Raw genomic sequence first — 13,008 nt, forward strand, 5'->3', positions numbered from 1 at the left:
GGTCTGCTCACCAGATGAGCAGCAAAGTCAATCTACTGACAACAGGCTGTGGTGAAGAAAAGTACAGCGTTTCACATTGTCCTGTTTTCAGAATTACATTGAAGTAAATATGCCTTTACCAACCTCTCAGAGATGTCACACAGTCAAGCTTAATTGGATTTTGTTTATGAAAACCACTCTTTTTCTCTTGGGCCCTAAAAGAAACTTGGTGCCGGGTAATTAAGGATAATCATGTTAATATGTCATCTTCATTGTGATTTTATTTGTTAAAAACAAAGCAAAACAAACAATAACAAAACTACTTCTGAGTCTGGAAAAATATATCTAGAAAACATCTTCTCTATTATTCATAGTCTCAATAAGGCATTCTTCACCAGTGTCTTAAGACCATGGACATACTGAGCGAAAATTGTCATGGCCTCCACACTCAGAATTTTCCAGGCTCAGGGAAGCTCTTTCTAGACCTGCTCTCCTCTCCTGAGTAAGTTAGTTTCTAAGCAGGTACCGCTAATGAGTCAAGCATCCAGGCATTTACTTCTTCATGTAATCAATTTCAGTTGACTTTGACCTGGTCATGACTTTTGAAAAATAGAATGGAATACAGGCGATCAGTGTGGTATCTGAGGCTAGATCATAAAAAGTCTTGCAGCATCTGCCTAAATTTCTTGTTAGGGTTGCTTTTTGTCTTTTGATACTACTTCCCAGGACATAGCTACTATGCTTTGACAAACATAAATTAAATGCAGAAGTCAGAAGTAGGTGCTCTGGTAAACAACCCAAGTGAGGTCCCAGGCAACAGTCAAACGCTGCCCGTCTTGTGACTTAATCACCTTGGCCCAGCCTAGTGGCACTTTAGGATTATTATAGTTCAGCTGTACTGTAACCATGTGAAAAACCTCAGGCAAGAACAATTCAGCTAAGTCCAGTCAAGGAATCACATTCCTTTGCTTCTATTGTATGGCTTCTTGTGAATTGTTACAAACACATGCCATGATTTATGGCTCCATTTCAACCCTCCTTTGTAAATAATCCTTTATTAAAATGTGTGCAGTATAAGTATTGATGTAATTATTCTGAGATACAGAATACAGATAACATAAATGGCATTTATGAATAAGATGTGTAATTTTTAAAAATAACACTTTATGTAATGGGTATATAAATGATCACATAAACAAATACAGAAATTAACCTTTCTGTGTATTTTCTACAGGACATTGATAATACAGATGAAATCATAAGGAGGTGCATTTATTATCCTTTTATTTCATTCAAGCCAATGTAATTTAAAAATTCACTTAGATTAGTTTTAACTTTAATTAAAATGTTTGCATACATTTTCTACAGAGTGAGCCATAAAATTGAATATAGTAGTAAATGGTTCTGAATAATGCCTTTAAGATCATTAAGGTGAACCAAAAACAACATAAAGAAGCAAGAAGCAACATAATTAACTGTTAAAGAATGTATGTTTAGCAATTTAAGCTGAAAAAGATTAATTACAATGTTAATTTTATTAATTTTAATTTAAAGAAATATATTTTTGTTCTAGGTCTGTTTGTTTTCACTCAGAAGGAACTTATCTGATAATTTAAGGACTTTGAATATTTATTTCTATTATTTTTCCTGGGCCCACTGGCTCATTTAAAGGCTGTCCATGGCCAATTGGCAAATGTGTAGTATCTCCATCATGGTTTACCTGAAAAACAAAGAGGTATCCCCTATGCAAACTGTTCCTAATTATACTTTTTAGCATGTTGTGGAAGTAGCAGACATAATCTTCAGAATTTTCCAAGGCTGTGTACTGACAGGCTTTACTGATCTTTCTAAAGTCTTTTCCTCAGTGATGTGTTAATTTTATTTTTTAATCTCATTAGTAAAAAGAGTTTCCCACTTATTTAACAAAGACATAATCTTCATAGGCTGGATTGGATAATAATTCCTATTTGCTTTGAGAGTGAAGATTATTTTATAATTTTAGTATTATATCTCTGACTTTGTTGGCGGAGATCATTAGAAGAATTTGGTTTTTAATTTAAACTTCATGTTTCCAGACTTTTCCTCTAGAGATCCTGACTCACAATGTCTGAAATATGACTATTTAATTAGCCAACCACCTGATTCTTATCTGACAGACTTGAAAAATACTACAAAGTTATTCATTAACTTATTATAACAGAAACTTATTATGGGGCAGATTGTAGACATTATTAATATTTGATTTTGAGCACAAAAATATCACTTCAAAGAATGAGAAAGGATTGCCACTCTAGATGTATATTTCAAATGCCCACTTTCTCAAGGCTACTTACAGTCTTTACTCAAAAAAAGCCACTGTTACTTAGTGTACTCTTTAAAGGATTTATAAGATTTCTAAATTTTGCATAACACATTAAATCCTGAAAAGGTAGTTTATCTTGAAGTACTTTTGAAAAAAAGTATGTGAAAATAAAGTTATTTTTAGAATTCTATATTATATTTTGTTATCACGGCCCCTCCTTTCCATTATGGTACTATAGTATCTAGCTAGATCTAACAATTTAGCTTTAAACGATAAAAAAAAAATTAATAGATGGACCATATCAATGTCTGGTCAACAAAAAATAGTCAAGATATGAAAGAAACAATGGTCACATGCAATTGGTTTTTAGATTTTTTTATTGCCTCTGCTGATTTTTTCTCTGCTCTTGTTCTTGGTAAACATCTCACCAGATATTAAAATATTTTAGCTTTTCAATATAGATTTGGCTTGTCAGAGTTTTTGTATTAGAGAATGGTTTACTAAATACAATATCATAAAGTTTTTGACTGTCACCTTCTACATCTCTAGCTGAGAAAATAACAAGCCATTTTAGAAGAATGGATGGATCCAGTATTTATATTCTAACTTTTTAATGATAATCAAGTTCTGCAAATCAGCTAAGATTTAAATAAATTAAAATTTCAATATAATGACTTGATTGCCAAGATAAAGGGGAAAAAATAGCATCAGGAAAAATTAGTACTGAATATGCAGATGAATGAAATTGGACCCCTCCTGCCATCATATACCAAAAGTAACTCAAATATGTCCTAAGGCATAAATGTAAGAGCCAATAAAAGAACTCTTAGGGAAAAAACATGCATGGATCTCAAATTATACAATGGTTTCTTAGACATGACACCAAAAACACAAAAAATAAAATAAAAATATTAATTAGACTTAATCAAAATGAAAAACTTTTGTGCTAAAAAGGACACCATCAGGAAAGTGAAAATACATTTCTCAAAAAGATACAAATGGATAATAAATACATGAAAAGACATTCAGTATCACTAGTGATTAGGGTAATGTGTATCAAAACCACAGTGAGATACCCCTTCACACCCATTAGGATGTCCATAAGCAGAAACATCGAAAATAACAAGTGTTGATAAGGATGTGGAGAAAGTGGAGCCCTCACACACTGATGGTGAGAATGTAAGATGGTGCAGTAACCTTGAAAAACAGTCTGTCAGTTCCTCTAAATTTTAAATATAAATATACCATATGAAATAATTCCAATTCAAGGGATATAAAAACTTGCATGCAAATGTTTATAACAGCACTATTGATAATAGTGAAAATCCAAATGCCCATCAACTGATGAATGAGTACATAAAATGTTGTATAACCATACAGAGTATCATTTGGCAATAAAAAATGAATGAAATACCAATACATGCTGCAACATGCATGACCCTTTTAAACTTATGCTAAGAAAAAGGAGCCAATAATAAAAGACAATGTATTCTATCATTGCACTGATCTCATATGCCCAAAATAAGCAAATCTCTAGAGACAGAAAACAGATTCATAATTGTCTATGCCCGGGAAGTTGGTTAGTATGGGTAGTAAAGGGGTGATAGCAAAAACCCAAGAAATTAAAGGAGAAGATGTCATTTCTTAAGAGAGGTTTCTTCTAGTCTTCATTTATAATATTGCTCCCCTTTCCCATTCACTCTCTTTCATCTAAAAAAAAAGACATTTTTATATTGCTTACCACAATCAAATAATGTCATATATTTATTGGTTTACTTGTTTATAGCCTGAAGGAGAGTATGTAATCAATATTTTAGTGAATGTATGAGTTTGTAAAATAATAAAATTATAAATTATTCTTTCTCTAAAATGTAGAGTTAGCTAATCTAAATTTGGCAGTTTTATACATGTCCATATTCATTCATACATATTTATGAAGAGAATATTGGGGAAATAGGCATTGTATTTTGTTTCAGAAAATCTATTAGTAATCACTGCTGCTGGTTAATGCCTATGATTATTAGAAAGGACAATTTTGTATGGAATCTCTGCTTTAGTTAGTGACTACAATGAAGAACATCATAGTTTAATTTTTCTACAAACTGAAGTAATTTAGAAGGAATAGAAATGATAAGACTTATTTATGACCACACCACAAAAAATTATGATATGAATAACATTAGTCTTCTGCATCTTTACTATTTTCTCATTAATGTTCTCTCACTTCTCAGTGCACTTTTTACTTTGGGTGTCTTTATGTGTAATTTTCTTTTTTCTTTTTTTTTTTTTTTTTTTTGTGGTACGCGGTCCTTTCACTGTTGTGGCCTCTCCCGTTGTGGAGCACAGGCTCCAGACGTGCAGGCTCAGCGGCCATGGCTCACGGGCCTAGCCTCTCCGCGGCATGTGGGATCTTCCCGGACTGGGGCACGAACCCGTGTCCCTTGCATCGGCAGGCGGACTCTCAACCACTGCGCCACCAGGGAAGCCCTTCATGTGTAATTTTCTGATGTTCTATCTTAGTTTCCCTCTACTTTGATGGCTCTTGTCCCTCAATCTGACAAATAAAACCTAATTATTAATGGTGTTTCCATCAGGGACTTTGTCATCTCCACAAAAGTATAACAGATTGCTCACAGCACTTAAATGTTTGAAAATTACAGCTCCATAGCCAAAAAATGGAGATACTGGGGGCATTTAGGAAACCTCATATCATAGTGCATGTGTGTTGTCCCTTTTAACACCATAAGGATTATAATCTTATCACTTTTCTAAAGTTCTAGAAGTTGTTGTCTTCCACACTACAGAATGAAGAAGGAGATATCAGATGCATTAGGATACATGCCAAGATTGTCAGGAAACAGTACTGTTAATTAGCCGAAATACTGGTGGGAAGCAAAACTAGACAACACTTACATAAGTCTAAGAAACCATTGAATGAGATGAAGGTTCTTGGTGAATGCTTTTTATTAATTTACTAATATTTCTGGTTGTATTTGAGATAGTTGATTTAGGTTCTTAGAAATTGAAACTGTATATGTATATTGAATGACTCACACTAAATACCTAAAACTGAAATTATAAACTATTTAAATAGATACTCACATACTTATTTTTAAGAAATAAAGTGATTCCAGCCAATAAAAAGGAATTATTTCTCTGTTTGGGGGATATTGCCTGTTTAAGTTCCTTGACTCACTAAATTCTTATATTATCCTATGTGTTGTAGAAAAAAAAATCTATTTTTCATATATAAATTATCTAGGAAGTATTTTTGTCAACTGAAGAGAAAATAGATTAACAGAAAGAAAATGACAAGTATTTTACAGATCTAAACACTTTTACACTCCAGACTTGCATTCTGTAATGATTTAAGCCAACTACTGAGTCCTCAACATCTGTCTTTATAATGTGGGAACATCCCACACAACATCCACAAAAAGTGATTAAAATGAGGATAAGGAATGATGGAGTCAGAAGGAATAAAAACTCTTGGAAAGGGGAAAAAATGACTTTTAGCTTTACCTATCTCCTCCTACCTTTGTGTTTTGAAAACCAAGTGATAGACAAAAGAGGTAAAAGAAAAGGTAATGAAATAAAAAGCTATTTTAGACAGCGGTCCCCAACATTTTTGGCACTAGGGACCAGTTTCGTGGAAGACAATTTTTCCACGGATGGAGTGGGCGAGGTGGGTAGGGTGGGGTTTGTTCAGGTGGTAATGTGGGCGACGGGGGCAGTGGTTCAGGTGGTAATATAAGTGATGGGGAGCCATTGGGAGCGGCAGATGAAGCTTCACTCGCTCGCCTGCCTCTCACCTCCTGCTGTACGGCCCCGTTCCTAACAAGCTGAGGACCAGTACCAGTCCATGGACCGGGGTGGGGGACCCCTGATTTAAGAGATTAAAGAGACTTTGTCAAAATGTTATAGATTTTGTATTTCTCATCATTAAGTCCAGAAATTGTGTTTCTAATTTTGCTTAAATCTGTAGCCTGTTTTAACTTAATTAAAAACCTAGAAAGGGGCTTCCCTGGTGGCGTAGTGGTTGAGAGTCCGCCTGCCGATGCAGGGGACACGGGTTCGTGCCCCGGTCCGGGAAGATGCCACATGCCGCGGAGCGGCTAGGCACGTGAGCCATGGCCGCTGAGCCTGCGCGTCTGGAGCCTGTGCTCCGCACAACAGGAGAGGCTACAACGGTGAGAGGCCCGCGTACCGCAAAAAAAAAAAAAAAAAAAAAAAACCTAGAAAGAATCGGAAGTATTACCTCTATAATCTTTGACTTCCTAGGAAGGATCCTGTACAATATAAGAGTTAGCTTTGATGCATAATATAAGAACTAGCTTTTATTGTGATTATGAGTAATGTTGCTATGAACAAGTTCATTCAACATTTTCATTTAAAAATAAATGTACCCTACTAAACTTGAAAAGCAGATTAAATTAAAATGAATATTTCTTAATCATTTACATTTAACTAAAACTTTAATATTATGGGCTCTAATAGTTCAAAACCAATAGGTTTTAGAAATAGCTCTCAGATGTTCAGCTTGGTTTTCTTCAATATAATGATTTGTATATGAGTTCATGAAACTTTTGTTCTCAAAGCATTGAAGTAGGCCAGCTAGCTTCTGATACCAAACAGATACATTTTTTTCTTTGTTTATAATTAAAACATAAAGTCTTTGTAAAAAGAAAAAGAAATAAAAATTGCAGTGTTACACTGAAAAGAAAACTGTGAGGGCCGAATAGCATGTTAAAAAGTTTAAGATATTTAGATAAAAATAGGAATGTTGATCTGTTTACGAATCAGGACAGCATGTCCACATAAGAGAATAGGTAGCAGATGTAAGCAAAAGGACCTTTCTTGTCCAAACAGCTGAAGAGCAGCCTTTGAAAGGGCTGGTCATATTTGTATTACAATATAAGTAAGGTAAGGTTAGTAATTAAACATATATGTATATATAGTATTTAAATCAAAATTAAGGACTTCCTTTTGTTTCTCACATTAACTATTCATAAAACTCAAGTAAGTTTTGAAAATCTGCTTATATAGTTGGAGATCACTACAGTTTTAAAGAGAAATTTTAATTAGACTAAAATATATCTATAATTAGAGGTCAGAAATTAATTTTTTTTTAATTGAGATGGAAAAGTAATACTCGTAATATATTCAACAGTATATTAGTATGTAGAACCCATATGGATAACACCAACCAAAAAGGAAAGTATGCTTCTGATTAGGTTAATTTTTGGTTGGTGAATATCTAAATAAATGTTAAATATAAAAATATATTTTATAACTTATTATCAATATGCATATATAAATGATTTCTTAAAAATCAGTACACTTCTATGTAATTTCTTAATTTGTCTACAGTAAAACAAGTATTCAAATATGCTCCTACCACTTGTGTCTGTTAATAAGACAAATGATGTTGCTTATGTTCAGTGATATAGTATAATTTTTGAAATAAGTATACCACAACAAAAATATTCCTAATAATTTGGAAATTATATAAATATTCCTAATAGGTTGCAGGGCCTACAAAATCATGATATACCTAGCAACTAGCAGTTACATAAAATTTTATTTTATTTAAAAATTCTGACTGTTTGAAGATTATGGCAGTCTTAACTATGAGTATATAGAGTAGTATCAGGCAGAAAATATCTAATACCATTTTGAGATATATTTAAAAGACTAGAAATTAAAGGCCTAGGTATTAATACTCCATCCATCCATATCCAGTATTAGGCAGTGATTGTCTGAATTATATTTCAAATGCTCAAACTGCCAAGCATCCAGGAATGATATAAAAGTATAATCCAACTTAGTTATTATCTGGAAAGTTGAAAGGAATTCGATCTGGTGACAGGATCAGAATAGCAATGGTAGGGACCAAAATTAGTTTCTCAAAAGCAATGACATTTAGCAAAAATATGTGGAGAATAAGTTGAAACTTGTTAGAACAGAAAGATATTTAAAATACAGGAGATATAATGTAGGAATAGATTGGTAATTCCTGTTTTAAAATGGTCTTAAGTAAATTTAGAAAGCTTATTTCTGGATTTTCTTCTTTCACTGGCCATAAACTAGAACTTGTTTTATTTTTGTCCTGTGCTATATTAGTCCCAGTTTGTTATGTAATGAAATAGTCTCATGCTTATTCATGGCTTTTAATATGTATTGCTGATAATGCTTAGTCTTTCTATTAGCAAAATGCTTAAAGTTAACACTTTGTTATATTCAAATTCATAGAATGAATTAAGGATTAATTGTGTAACTATAAAAAGATATTTTTTCTAATGCCGTTGGATTTTTCCTTACCATACTTTTTCAATGTTCAATCATTTAACTATATGAAGATTAAAAAAAAAATGCTTTTCGAACTATTTCAAGCATTGCCTGTAATTACATGATATTTAAATGATTTTATCCAAGTTTAACAATATATATTCAACAACAATTGAGTTATGTAAACGTTTTAGCATTGTCAAGCTTTGATACCTCAAACTCATAATACAAAGCACATTACTTAGCTTGATCTTTCCATTAGGCAAAAGTTCTTAGAACATAATTTTTGAATCATTTCTACTCCTTCCTATCATACATAAATTCTGACTAAGGGGAAATCATTTGTTGTTTTTCAGTCTCTGGATTTTGCACCTTATATTGTATAACCTCTATTACCATGTCATTAAAAATAATGTTGGTAGCAGAAGAATATAAACATAAATAAATATATTCTTACAAACTTTTAAATCCAAACGTAAGTGACATATGGTGAGAAACATCTCAGTGTTTGTAAGAGGGTGAGCTTGTTTTTGCTGGACTGTGATTTGCTAAATCATTCCTGGTTGGCTTCTAAGAAGTCATCAAAAGGTGCTAAATCTTATAACTCATAGATTCAATGATTTTTCAAAGGGTTGTGGGTTTTAGTTTTTATAGATCTTGACATTTTGCTAATGCATAAGCACTTTGGAAAATCGAGTTATGTCAATTGTACAAATTTACCCTCCAAAATTACCACAGTTACCTTTAACATAATATTTAAACTCAAAAAATGATACAATATATTGATATTACGATTCATTAAAATATTGAACCCAAGGTCAACTCCCTGTACTGAAATTCCAAAACCCCACATCTATGTAAGTTTGAAGCCAAAGTACACTTTGTAGGAAAATTTGACATGAACATGATAAAACTGTAATCTTTATTTTACTTAGTGTGAATATTCACATATTTTACTAGAGCAATTGTTTTTGATTTGAGTATGCTTCCACAGATTTCCTTGTAAATGCTGCTTATTATAGAGAATACACAATCTTCCAAAATCTAAAAAGTTCTGAAGCCCAAAACATATTTATTTGTCTGTTAGGATCAGGTAAGATATTCCGTACATATATAAAAATAAAATATTACATTTACATAGCAAATAGACTTTATATATTGTGCTAGCTACTGTAATGCATGCTTCTATAACAAATAACTTCTCAGTATCAACAGTTTATAAACAAGAACTTTATCTCTGTCAACATAACATTTCAAGGCTGCTGTAACTAAGCAGTCACCTTTCTGTCGTATTAGGCTTCTGGAGTCCAGGTTTCTTGCTGTGGATTGGTCAACCCTTAGTTCTTTTGATTACCAGCTGGTGCAATGGAGTGAAGTGTATGGAGTAGGAACACTGCTTTCCTAAAGCTTTCTCCTAGAAATCATGCTCATCAATGTGTCTTGTCTTCTAAGGCTGAGAAGTAACTGCAGCACCACACTATACGCTAGAGGGATGGGAATACAGCCCGTGATTGTACAGCCCCTTTTAAGAAACATGTCTCTATTATGAAAGAGTGAGCACAGATTTTTGGTGGATAGAAAAAAGTCTCTTCCAAAGGTTCTGTTAAATTATGCATTCAACTACTTAATTTTTTCTATTTTCTATTTTAATTCACATCTAAGTTGTGTTCCACAAGCTATGAAATTTAAGAATATTCTTTGTTGTTGTGGTTGTATGTGTATTGTTGGTTGTTTAAAAAAATGAGAAAAGTAGCATTTTTCTTCCCATCTCAAAGAGATAACAATGACAAGTAATGTTTCTCCTTGTTCGCTCTCTCTCTCTCTCTCTCTCTCTCTCTCTCTCTCCCCTCTAATCGAAGGTCCTTTGGCTACTTTGTAAATCTATCTCTACAAGATTCCAGGAAACCTCTCTTTTGGATGCCACAGTTGCAGATTTTACAAGGTCCCTTAGGAAAGCAGTATGCACTTAGAATTGAGCATTGCATATGGATACATCAATAGCGTGCTTTTGTCAAAAGGGACAAAGTTCCAGTTATAAGATAAATAAGTATGAGGGATGTAATGTACAATATGATGACTATTAACACTGCTCTATGATATATAAGAAAGTTGTTAAGAGAGTAGATCCTGAGAGTTCTCATCACAAGGAGAATTTTTTTTTCTTGTATCTATATGAGATGATGGATGTTAACTCAACCTATTGTAATCACTTCACAATATATGTAAATCAAACCCTCATGCTGTACACCATAAATTTATATGGTGATATATGTCGCTTATTTCTCTAACACTGGAAAAAAAAGAATTGGGTAAAATTTTTCTTAAATATCATGTTTGCTAAGATATTAATATCACTAATAGTATAAATTGTGTTTTTAAAGATGGCTTTTTTTTCTAATTATTATTTCCCAGTAGTTTGGGATTTGTATTTCTTATTTTCTTCTTCATTTTTATGTTATTTCTTGTTGTCAAGGAATACAATCATCATCTCCACTCCTCGATGGAAAATAAACAAACTGTGTACATTTACCTTCACGACCTCTCCCTTCTCTGGCCAGAATCTAAACAGCAGCAAGCAAGCAAAGGATACCACGAGCAGGAAGAAAGAGGAGAGCAGAGAGATCAAGCTCATCGAATCATAGCAGGCTTCCAGCCTGAAGCAGGTCTAAGCTGTTCAGAAGGAGAATAGTTTACGATAAATCAAGTTCAGAGTTTTGAATAATATCTTGGTTTGAACATTCTAATTACTGAATTGGGACGGCTTTATGATTTAAAGTTGCTGGAAGTTTTCTGACTTCTAGTTATGAAAATGTCAACCACCAAACCACTTACAAAAAACTTGAAAATCAGACATATATAAATTCACTGAAGGCCTACTAAGGCAGGACTAAATTGAGGAGACAAGATTTTAGAGAAGTGAGAAATACGAGTGAATGGGACATTATGCATTTCTTTCCCTATGAAGCACTAGGGAGACAGTGCAGCTGTGAAGAATACAACAGACAAGAGATTGAGAAGCTGAGCAGATTTCCAGGGTTATTTTGTGTATTGCAGAATTAATATTAGTCTTCGAGGTCCACTAAGGAGACATGGTCTGGTAAACACCTCAACTTAAAGCTGGTACACCTAAATATTAAAACTTACAGTAAAGAAAAGAAACAAAAAATTCTTAGACTTGAATTAGCTCAATATCTCATTGGAATAATTTATCCTACCTACCATCAAGAATCAAATGTAACCAACTCTGGAAAAAGATTACGTAGCCTCAAGTTACGTTTAAAACTTTACCTATAATATATCTGTCTTTCAATCAAAAACTACTAAACATAGTATCAAGCAGTAACAAATGAGTGAAAGCCAAATGAAACAGTAGATAATATAAACAAACTCATAGTATTCCAAAATTTAAGAATTGACGTATATGGTTTTGGAAGAAAAAAGCAACTGTGATTATATGTTTAAGAAAATGATAATGGTCATTTCTGTAATGTTTATAATATCCCTAAATCTGGACACAACTCAAGTGTCTGTAAAGAAAACAGTATATATGTTATTTGTGATATTTTCATAAAATTGAACATTGCATAACAATGAAAACAAATATGCTTATTCTCTGAGAAGCAACATGATAAAAACTTGTGCATATAAAATCTAGTGAAAAAAGTCATTCACAAAAGAGTACCTAAAGTATGATTCCATTTACATAACATTTTTTAAAAGATAAAACAAATCCATAGTCTTAGAGATTATAATATAGTGATTGTAGTGAGTGACATGGTGTCTCTCTCTCTCTCTCTCTCTCTCTCTCTCTATATATATATATATCCACTACCTAATGCTTGCAATCTGTGAATGCAACTTTAATGTGAAAAATGATCTTTAAGATGTAGTTAAATTAAGATCTCAAGATGAGATCATCCTCAATGATCCATATGGGTCCTAAATCCAAAGACAAGTATCCATATAAGCGACACACTGAGAAGAAACACAGAGGAAAAGACATGTGAAGAGGAAGGCAGAGATTGGAGTTAGCAGCCACAAGTAAAGGAATGCCAGGGCCCACCAAGCTGGAAGAGGCAAGGAATAATCTCTCCTAGACTTCTGAGGGATTACAGCCCTGAGAACATCTTGATTTCAGACTTCTGACTTCAAAATGTCTTCCATTTATGATAACTCATTGTATGTGTATGAGTGATAAACTTTTTTATTTCTATATTTTTTAAAGATTATTACAAAACAATACAAATTTCTTTGGTAATAGAGGGCAAGGGAATTGGATTAGATGAGAGAAGCTCATTATTCCCTTTAACATTTATCTGCATTTTAAACAAAATTGGCTATAGCATACAGGACTATATTACAGACAGTTTTAAAATTAATATAGTCCTATACATGGAGTAAGTTAAAATTATAGTAATGGAGAACAGATGAAGTATGTT

At 32.9% G+C, this 13,008-nt stretch overlaps 1 pseudogene; it reads left to right on the top strand.

Moving 5' to 3' along the window:
• The window catches only part of LOC137220956 (ectonucleoside triphosphate diphosphohydrolase 6-like), a 182,561-nt pseudogene extending 171,303 nt beyond the window's left edge, over positions 1-11,258 (top strand).
• The last annotated feature ends 1,750 nt before the right edge of the window (positions 11,259-13,008 follow it).

The sequence above is a fragment of the Pseudorca crassidens genome, chromosome 3 (assembly GCF_039906515.1).
Source record: "Pseudorca crassidens isolate mPseCra1 chromosome 3, mPseCra1.hap1, whole genome shotgun sequence".
NCBI lineage: Eukaryota > Metazoa > Chordata > Mammalia > Artiodactyla > Delphinidae > Pseudorca > Pseudorca crassidens.